Here is an 11,245-nt window from a genome sequence, read left to right as displayed (position 1 = left end):
GATTTGCTGAGGACAATTTTGAACTCTCTGTCCTTGAGCCAAGATGGAGTGCAGCCATCTTTATGGGCACAGACAAATTCTCCCTTCTTAATGTAATTAAATAATACCTGTGCTTATGCTATAGGACAGATGGCTGTGTTCCAGCCTTAACTGTCATCGGAACACACATTCCGTCATATGTGATCTATCTTAGGTTGCCTGGAGGCAAAAAGATCTTACCCGTTCCTGACTACCAGCTCTGTAATAAAAATATTAGGAGATAGTGCATAGCTCGATGCCAGCACACCTGAGCCAACTTTTCATTGAGAGTTCACAAGCAAGCTCGATAATGCATGTGCTTTTGTGGCTACAGGATCTCCTGCAAAAAGGGAGGATGAATCAAGATAAAGTAGCCTTTTAAAATGGTCTGGGATATCCCGAGTGGCTTTAGCTATACCAAAATCCTAATCTACCTATTCGATTACATTGTATCTAATAATTCATAAGCATCATGTCTAATTCCTAATAGAGTGAGTGAGCTCTGACTTTTTCCATCCATATACAGTTATCTAGTATATAGCAAAGGTTGTAAACATTAGTGATTCTAGTATGATTATTAACAATTGGCACATATTGACTAAATTACAATTTTCATAATTTCAATTCAAAGGACAAAATGTTCTCATGGTGAATGAAGTCTGAATAACTCCACAATTCTGAACTTTTTCTTTTTCCCTTTCTAAAGTCCAATGCACTGCTGCTTGTAGTTTCCAAAGAGAAGTTTAAGATGCCACAGTCCTTGAGTATTAAATATTAACTACAAAACTTTTGTCCATTGTTCACTAAAATACTGACTAGGAGCTTTTGCCAAACATCACATACATAATAGTGTTCAATTGTCCTGGATGAGTTCTTTTTTCCCCTAAAGGGAAAAACTGGCTAAACGAGTTCTGTGTCCCAAGATGTGGTGTGGCTAACTGCTAAATGATCAGTCCTTGGCTGGATTCCAGGATGAAAATGCACAGGTCTGGGAAATCGATGCAGCAGGTTTGTTGAGAAACTGGAAATCTCGAATCTCCTTTCCTTCTGAAAATTTGAACCAATTGTTTCTGTAGAGTCGATGACATCAGGGGCTCAGGAACACAGGTTCAGCGGGTCTCCCTCTAACTGGCTTGGACAGGCTCTCATGGTCTTAGGTCTGGTTTTCCTCTGTTCCACAAATCTCACCAAATGGTCTGGCAGCCACCGGGCCTCATTTTCTTCCTTCAAGAAAACACAAATATGCCCTGGACCCCATATTAAGACAGAGCCTGGTGCATGGATCTTTCCATATGACTTGAGTGAAAGTTCTCGAATCCCATCATGCCAGAATCTGTCCTTAGCAGATTGATTGCTCACGGGCATCCACATTCAAAACATTTAAAGTGCTTTGATGCATTATGTGGAGACTGGGGGCACAGCTCCCCTTTGCTTGTTTTTTGAATTTATGTCTTCAGAGCTCCATGGCATGTCAATTGCATGCTTCATTTGAGTCAGTGTTTGTCAGCAGTTTCTGTGAGTTGTCTCGATGAACTAGGGTCACAACTGCCCTTAAGAATTTCCTCTTTAGACACTTTTAAATAGGGTCATAATTCCCAATATTTTTTGAAAGTTATTTAAAGTTTGTAAGTAGTCTTCTCTAATTCAAGCTGTACAGCTTTCATTAGGTGACATGGTCTCCTTTTCATTTTCACAGACCTCTGCTGAGTGGAGCTGAGCCCTTTGAGTCTGTGTCATAAAATTTTCTCAAATTTTCTATTAACCTCCATTCTCTAGATTTCTTTTTTAACCACAAAAATGAGAGAATTCCTGTGTCCTCTCCTCTGCTAACAGCTATTGAATCATCCATACAGATCCTTTTGACTCTCAGGTCGTGCTGACTTTGGCCGTTTCCTGCTGACCCGCTCTGGAGGCCAATCGTGAAAGGCATAGATCGCCAACCCTACCAGTTAAGACACTGACCTGATGTCTTTTTTGACTATATCCCAAGCAATTTAAGTAGGTCTTTTGTTAGGATTCATGCATTCACAATCACACTTTGCACACAAGTGCGGCCACACCAAACATATAGAACATACACACATCTTTCAGCCTTCCTTTTTCCCAGGCCATGGTTAGTTTGCTGAAATAAAACATCCTTAACTGAAATCTCTGGCAATACAGCAACTATAGCTAACCCATGAGTATATGAGCATCCATAATCTGAACAAATCCAAATTTATCTATGTCACCTTTTTTCCTATAAGGTCTTAGAACAGTTTCTGTTTCTAGGTTAGGACTGGCCTTATCTTTATCTTGCCTTTGCTCTCCAGGCCTGGGCTGGCCGGCTGCTGCTCATCTGTGACTGCGGCTGCTTGAAAAGTTCACAATCATCATTGTAGTAATTTTGAGTTCTTGGCACCCATAGGTCTTGCTGACCTAGCCCATATTCGGGGCTGCACCTTTGCTTCCCCAAGCCCCAGAGCAGCTATGAGACAGCTGCTGCAGCGGTGACTTCTGAGAGGGGAAGGATCCTTATAAATCTTACACATTCTAAACATCTCTGTACTTGCTCCTGCTTACTCCAGCTCTCCTGGCTACTAAAATACACCCAAGTAAATATATGCTCATCTGACTCATATTTCTCTGTCTCAATCTCTAATTATATTCATTTTTACTCTCAAGGCTAACTGTTGTTCTTTTGTTTCGATAAGATAAAGGGGATCCCATGTGGGAAACCATGGTGGGTTCCATAGCAGGCAAGGGTGATGGAGGTGGAGGGACAAACGCCAGGCAGACAGAGCTTGAGTGACAAGTTTTATTAGAAAGGGGAGGGAGGGGGAAGAGAAGAGAGAAGAGGCAAAGAGACAGAGACGGAGAGGATAGAGGAGAGCAAAGATGAGAGAGAGAGAGAGAGAGGGGGAGGGAGGGAGGGAGGGAGGGAGAGGGAGAGGGGAGGGAGGGAGGGAGAGCAAAGAGTGAACAGAGGGCATAAGTGGGCGAGGTCTGTCTTTTAAAGGGTCCTTTACACCTGCATACAGACTCAGACTACACAATCATGGAACCCTGGGCTGACCAGAGTACTGCCTGAGTGAATTCTGCCAGGTGACAGGGGCAGGCCAGCGCAATGCCTGAATCCTTACATTAACTCACTTCTTTATCATCCGACTAATATTTTCCTGTTTCACATCTATGATTATATACATTTTCAATCTCAAGGTTAATTAACCACACTTCTTTATCATCTGGCTACCATCTACAATTATATGCATTTTTATTCTCAAGGTTAATTAACCACTTTACTTCTTTGTCATCTAATATTTTCCTGTTTCATATCTACGATTATCTGTGTTGCATTTCTACAATTATATACAATTTTACTCCTGATTTAGGACGTTCACTCAGTGCACTTCACTTTTTCCCGAGCGCTCTCTTCACACTTGTATACCAGGGGTTACTATTCCTCTGTGGTGTCCATCACTTTTGTCCCCCATGCCCAGTTCCACATTTTGGCGCCATATGTCAGAAGCTGTCTTTGTGGGGCTGCAATCAGAACCAGCCGAGCCACCCCAAGTTCATACCTGAGTGGGGGAGTGAGGGAAAGGCTAGCTAAAGACAATAAAGAAAGACAGAGACACAGAATAAAATCAGCAGATTCAGTTAATACTGAATTGCCACCAGCTTATTTTTCACCACTCTTAGATACCTTAACCAAAAAGGGAAACATGGTATCATTTATACAGAACAAATATACTTTTCTTCCTGCTTACTCTAAGGGTTCAATAACCACACCTTAGATTCAACTTCTTGTTCCCTAGCCTTGAGGGTCAGGAGTAGCCACACCTCAGACCAGGTTTGTTGTTATTTAGAATAAAACAGACAAACATCCTACTGTAGCCACACCTTTGAACTTTAGATCTTATGATTTGCTGAGGACAATTTTGAACTCTCTGCCCTTGAGCCAAGATGGAGTGTAGCCATCTTCATGGGCACCAACATCCCTCTCCCCAACAGACATGTGCATAGACTCCCACACAGACATTCATGCATACACGTTACTGGAGACAATACAAATAGATCTCTTTTCTAAAGAAAAGATGAACCAGAAAAGACACTACTTGGCTCTGAACATCATGGAGGAAAAGGATGAAGGAACTCTGAACGAAAGCCTGGTCGATAACCACAGTTCCAGGTGGAGAATTCCGGATAGGCTGTCTGAATGAATACTCTGTCCTCTGAAGGTACATTTGTCATTCTTCAGTCCAAACAAAGTAATATTTATGAGTTTGCAATCGCTGCTGCTGAGGGAGAGAGCAAATGATGTATCTTTATTCCTGATGGTTTGCTTCTGTGCACAATGACTAAGTCACAAGTTTCTAACAAAGGTGGGGAATGTGAGCCAGGAATGTAGAGGCTGGTGTTCTGCTCCGCAGGAAAAGCAGCATGAGTTAAACATGGACATAAATGACACAACAGTGTCAGGGGAAGCTGTTTTTATGTTTCTCAGAAGGTATTTCTATTCTTTGCTAGGCACAATGGTTTGCTCTGTTCTGTTTCTGGAATATTCTAATTTGATTGTGCTTCCTGGTTACACAATGACAATTTTGTGAAATCAATTTCTGTCCCTCATTGGATGACAAACTACTCATCAAGGTGGATCAAGGTCTTGGGGTGACACTCAACTGGAACACAAACTGCTCACATTAGGTAACCTCATCACTCCGTGTGCCAACATGCCTGTTGATGAGGGGCATCCAAGAAACATGACACCTTCACAAAGGAAACTAAAGTAGAAACAGGATCCAGAATTATAATTCCCAAGCCCCTTTGTGAAAAACCTGGTGAGAACTCCCTTTTTGAGTGACCAAAGAACTCAGTGTCATCTTATGTCTGAGATCCCTGGTAGTTGTCCTAGGTAAATACAGGGCTAGTCAGGGGAAAAGTCGCTGTGTATGGACAGGAATACACAGATTTTCATGGAGAGCCAAAGGCAGGTGTTCCTGGCCATCATGACAGTTTGATTTGTTACACAAATACTTAAAGCAAAATAAATTCATGCTCTACTATATAGAATAAATGAAATGCCTGATGTCTTCTCTTCTTGTGTCAAAAAAGGAATGCTCAGCTGATATCATGAATAATGTATCATAGCATTGCAGTGCTTTGGAGACTGTGTGTTACATATTCTACAATTAAATATTTACAGCACAGTCACTGTGTGGTCCCAAGCCTGATTTCACATACTGATGTGGAAATTTCAGGGTTCCCTGTCAAGGTAAGACTTCTTTATCCAGAAGATGGAGCAGAGGAGACTGAAGTCTCAGGTTTGTGACTTTATCTCCTCAAAACCTAGGAATTGGCAGGGGAAATATACTTGTTTAGTTCTGGCCAAATCTGGAGAGAAAGAAATTCTGCCTCTCTCTGCCTTGCCAGTAGCCGTGATCACATCTCCAAGATGAAGGAATGTCTTTCTTCCCCAAAGACCAATCCCTCCTCCGACTGCAGGGGCCCCATGGCTGGCCTGTCTTCACCCACAGCATAATTTCCTGGAAAAATGAAAATCCTAAGTGTTCTATTACAAGACTACCTTATGAAATGGAACCAGCACAGATGTCCATCGACAGATGAACGAATAACCAAAATGTGGCAATATGGAAAATAAATATTATTCAGGTATAAAGATAAAATCATGAAATTTGTCAGAAATGGGTGGACTTAAAACATATACTAAGCAAGGTGACAAAACTCATAAAGAGAAAAAACCTGCATGTTCTCCTTCATATTCTGACCTTAGCTTATAGTGTGTATTTGTATATATGGAAATAGGTATAACTGTGGGAATATTATAAAATGTAGAAGGACAACAAAAACAGAGTGGAATAGATGGTAGGGAAGGATGGAATGTAGGCAAAAGGGCACGGGAATCTTGGAAGAAGTTATAATGCTTTTTTCCTAGTTTCAACACCATCATAGTTCTTAAGGTAGACATATGAATTTCATTGTTTTGGGTAATTTCATTATTTTGGATATTAAAGTAGAACTAGAGTGGCTGGGGATGAAGAGATGGCTCAGCAACTAAGAGCATTTGTTGCTCTTGCAGAGAATCCAGGTTTGATTCCCAGCACCCACACAACCACCTGTAATTCCAATCCCAGGGTATCCAATGCCTTCTTCTGACCCCCGAGGCACCAGACATGCAGGTAGCACACTTTTATATCTAAGGAATGGAGGAAGCCTTGAGTGTGTGAGCTCCTGGGAGAATGCATGTTACTGATGTGAGCATGGTCACACCACAAAGCCTGCTTCTACCAATGTGTGCAGAGACTAGACATCTAACTTGTATTCCACTGACCATCAGTGCCACATGAATTAGACATGACTAGTCTCTGAATACGTTTGCCATATGACTCATTTATAAAAAAAAAAAAAAGTGATTTTTTTTTTTTTTTGTTTTTAGTTCATTTATTTTGAGGGAGGAGCTTTATAACCAGAAAATGTTTCACTGTTTTCTTTTGTTTAAAACAATATTATGTCGGACAGTGGTGGCACACACCTTTAAACCCAGCACTTGGGAAGCAGAGGAAGGTGGATCTCTGAGTTTGAGGCCAGCCTGGCCTACTGAGTGAGTTCTAGGACAGCCAGAGACATAGAGAAACCTTGTCTTGAAAAACAAAAAACAAAACAAAACAAAACAAAAAAACTATGTTAAATCACAAGCACTCTATTATAAAGCTATTTAATGATATTACTATATATATACTAAAGTATGGTTGTTAAAATTAACTAATAATACTACCTTATTATTGATGCTTTCAAAAAAATGGGCCTTCAAATCATTTGACACCTCTCCCATCAAGAATGAAGGTTTAACTCTTCTCTCCTAGCAATTCACTTGAAAAGAATAAGGGGCATAGATCTAGTACTGTATGTGCTGGTCAGTTTTAAGTCTCAATTTGACACAATTGGGAATTTAGGATTCCCTGGAAAGGGAATCTCAAAGCATTATCTAGATTAGCAGTTCTCAACCTGTGGGTCAAGACTCCTTTGGGGGTCAAACAACCCTTTCACAGGGATCACATATCAGATTTCCAGCACAGCAGATATTTACATTGCAATTCATAACCATAGCAAAATTACAGGTATGAAGTAGCAACGAAATAATCTTATGGTTGGGGGTCACCACAACATGAGGAGCTGTATGAAAGGGTCACAGCATTAGGAAGGTTGAGAACCACTGAGATAAATTAAGTTGATCTGTGGACATGGCACATACAGGATTTGCTTAATTGGGTTAACCAAGGTGGGTAGGCACACCCAAGTGTGAATGACACCATTTCTTGAGTGAGGCCCTGGGTTAAATGAAAAGGAGAGAGTGAGCTGAGGTCTAATATACATGCATTGCTGGCTGAGCACTTACATGCATTGCTGGCTGAGCACTTACATGCATTGCTGGCTGAGCACTTACATGCACTGCTGGCTGAGCACTTACATGCACTGCTGGCTGAGCACTTACATGCACTGCTGGCTGTCCTTGATTATGGATGTGGTATGCCCTCAATCTCCTGCTGTTGTGACTTCCATGGGTGGGCAGTAACCCGGCACTGGGAACCCTTTCTCCCTTACCCAGGGTATTTTATCACAGCAACAGGAATGTCAACCAAGACACATAACTTCTTTGTGTTGATATCATTTCAGTTTCATGAGGGAGCCAGCTGACCTTGAACTCACACTCTCAAACTCAAGGCACTCCTCTGGCTCAGTCTTAAAAGTGCAAGGATTACAAGTACCTACCACCAAACCCAGAAATACTATACTAATTCTGGGGTTTTTCTTTTGGAGTGCTGGTTCTGACAACCCAACCAGTTCATCATTTGGTGAAGCCAAATTGAACGGGAGTCACACAGAGCAGTCACAGACTACTGTCCAGGTCACTGTTGGCATGGTCACTGATGCGTGTGCATTCTCATATTACCCTATCTCCGATAAGCTCAGCTAACTAACACTGAGCAAAGGACAGAAAAGAGTCCCTTCAAATTCTTCCCAACCTATAGATTCATATACAGATAGGTGTGGCTGTTTTGAGTTATTTTTGCCACAACAAAAACTGAAAATATGGCAGCTGTTTCAGGACTGGCTGGGAGGTACAACTTAGAAGGTCTTCAAGGAAATGTTAGTGAAAGTTTCATTGCTCTTCAGTATTGTTGTTGTTGTGTATTTATTTTGTGTGTGTGTGTGTGAGTGAGTGTGTGTGTGTGTGTTTGTGTGTGTGCCTGAGTGAATGTATGTGTATCCCATGTGTGCAGTACCCTCAAAAGCCAGAAGGGGGAGTAATATTCCCTGGAACTGGAGTACAGGCCACTATGAGCCACTTGCTGTGGGTGCTGGGAACTGAACTCCAACCTTCTGGAAGAGCAACCAGTGCTCTTAACTGCTGAGCCATCTCTCCAGCCTAGTTGTTCTTGACTTATTAGTCAAGGGTTCCTGTAGGAAAACGTTACTGGGATGTGAACAGAGGAACAACCTATGGTCACAAGGAGAATGAAATGATGGCCTATGTGAGGGGATTGTTTCAGGAGTGGGATGGAAGGTAGTGCCTGTAGTAAAATACAGGAAGAGGGAAATAAACCAAAGAGAGAACTGATTACTACAGCAAACGAAGTGGCATCCAGGGGACCAAATCCAGAGTGCTGCAGGTCACCCCAGAGGCAAAGTCAAGGGCATGACCATACAACCGCTGACTGCCCAGGGGTGTTTAAGGGGTGGCTTCATGGGTGTTTTGAGCACACAAGAGGCTTGCATGACTTAAGAGAGCCCCATGGAAGCTTTAGGGGTTGTCTAAGAGAAGGCATTCTGCCCAACAGGGCTGGTTAGAAATCAATTCATATGGTTTTGGTTTGCTAATGAATTATGGTCAGCTAGGACTGAAAGGAATTTTCAGACTTTTGAATCTCAACTATTTAAGAGCAGGACACCATCTAAGGAAACTCTTTGGGGAGGATAAATGAGCCTGCCCTAAATGCTCTCCTGGATGTTACCTGATCAGAAAGCCCACAGACACAACATGGCTCTGAGGAGCTGCTCTTTTGTGGAAGGAAATCCACACCTGTCTTTCATCGTAAATAGCAGATGCTGACAGAGGCTTCTCTTCCCCAGTCCCCCAATATTTTGTCTGGAAAAGAGAGCTAGGGTGTGACACCACAGGTGGCTGTTGCCTGGGAGACCCCATCTTCATCACAGGGCAGCTCCTGTACCTCCCCATCCTCCCAGAGCCTGTGGCGCCTCTGTTCCTCCCAGAAGCCCCGATTCCTTTGTTTAAATAGACAAAGCTCAATTATTTGACCCGTTTCTCAGTCAGCAGTACCCATTGTGCCTCTGCTGTCCCTAGACTTGATTTCCATGTCAAGGTCATAGACCTCAGGCCTGATTCTAATGCTACAGGAGATGCACCATTTAAATGTCTTAAGGTGGGTAGCGAGTACATTTTACAGCTAGAGGATAATGTAAAGAATTTATGTTCTGTGGGACAATTGTAATGACCTGAAAATATACCTGAGCCTTCTTCAGTGAGTCTTCCCAACAGAAGGCAGACTCCAGCTGCATTCCCTGGAACAGTGTGACCTCCATGACTTGCTGTCAACAACCTGACCATGGTAAAAGTGGTACTGTATGTCCTGGCTAGTTTTATGTCAACTTGACACAAGTTGAGTTATCTGAAAAGAGAGAGAGAGAGAGAGAGAGAGAGAGAGAGAGAGAGAGAGAGAACCTCAAATGAGAAAATGCCTCCATAAGATCTGTCTGTAGGGTATTTTCTTAATTAGTGATTGATGAAGAGGGGCCAGCCCACTGTGAGTGGTGCCATCCCTAGCTGATGGTCCTGTATTTTGTAAGAAAACAGGTTGAGCAAGCCACGAGGAGCAAGCCAGTAAACAGCATCCTTCCATGCATCAGCTCCTGCCTCCAGGTTCCTGCCCTGTATGATTCCTGTCTGGACCTCTTTTGATGATGAACAGTGCTATGAAAGTGTAAGCCAAATAAACCCTTTTCTCCCCAAGTTGCTTTTTTGGTCATTTTCTTAGTTACGGTTTCTGTTGCTGTGAAGAGACGCCATGACTATAGAAACTCTTAGAAAAAAAAAAAAACATTTAATTGGGGTGGCTTACATTTTCAGAGGTTTAGTCCATTATCATCATGGTGCAACATCATGGCAGGCAGGCAGACATGGTGCCAGAGCTCAGAGTCCTACACCTTGATAGCCAAGCAACAAGAAGTAGTTTGAGATACTGGCTTGGCTTGAGCATATATGAGATATCAAAGCCCACCTCTACAGTGATACACTTCCTCCCACATGGCCACACCCACTCCAACAAGGCCACACCCCCTCATAGTGCTACTCCCTTTGGGGTTCATTTTCTTTTAAACCACCACAGTCAAGGCACTTAATCACAGCAATAGGAACCCCAACTAAGACACTACATGACTTCTCAAACTAGGTCACAGAAGGGGACACAGCTTTTTGCCTTCTTCTCTTTGCCACCAGGATATCAGCCTTGGGAACCAGCCACTGCTGTGGAAGGATGCCAGGAAGCTGTAGAGAAAGGGCCTGTGGATGTGCAAGTGTCTGTCAACCATAATGATAAATGGGGGGAAATAGAGATGCAAGAGCTGGGTGTGAAGCTGCATGGACAGAGTGCCCACCAGCTATCCATGAAGTCCTGGCTTCAAACGCTAGTGCTGTATCACTCAAGCCCTGGTGGTGCACGCATGCCTGCAGTCCCAGTACTCAGGAAGTAGAGACAGAAGGTCCGAAGTTCTGGGTCATCTTTAGCTACATAGTTGCAGGCCAGTCAGGGCTATATGAGACACTGGAAAGAGACAGAGACAGTGGGGGTGGGGGAGGCAGATGAACAGACAGACTATTCTACCAAAGCTTTAAAAACATGAAATCAAGGTTTTTTCTTTTCTTTTTAAAACATATATGTTTATTATTTTTCTTATTTTACATATCGATCTCAGTTCCCTCTCCCATCCTCCAATGCTCCTAACCCTCCATCCCATCCCACTCCCCCCCCCACTCCACAGGGAGGGTGATGCCTTCCAGGAAGGATCATCAAAATCTGTCAAGTCATTTGGAATAGGGCCCAGGCCCTCCCTTCTGCCTCTAGGTTAAGGGAGTATCCCTCCATGGAGAATGTGCTCCCAAGGTCCTTTTGTGCACCAGGAATACATCCTGGTTCCACTGTCTGAGGTC

This window comes from Phodopus roborovskii, unplaced genomic scaffold (genome assembly GCF_943737965.1).
Source record: "Phodopus roborovskii unplaced genomic scaffold, PHOROB, whole genome shotgun sequence".
NCBI lineage: Eukaryota > Metazoa > Chordata > Mammalia > Rodentia > Cricetidae > Phodopus > Phodopus roborovskii.
The sequence above is the reverse complement of the archived record's forward strand: the minus strand, read 5'-3'. Positions refer to the sequence as shown.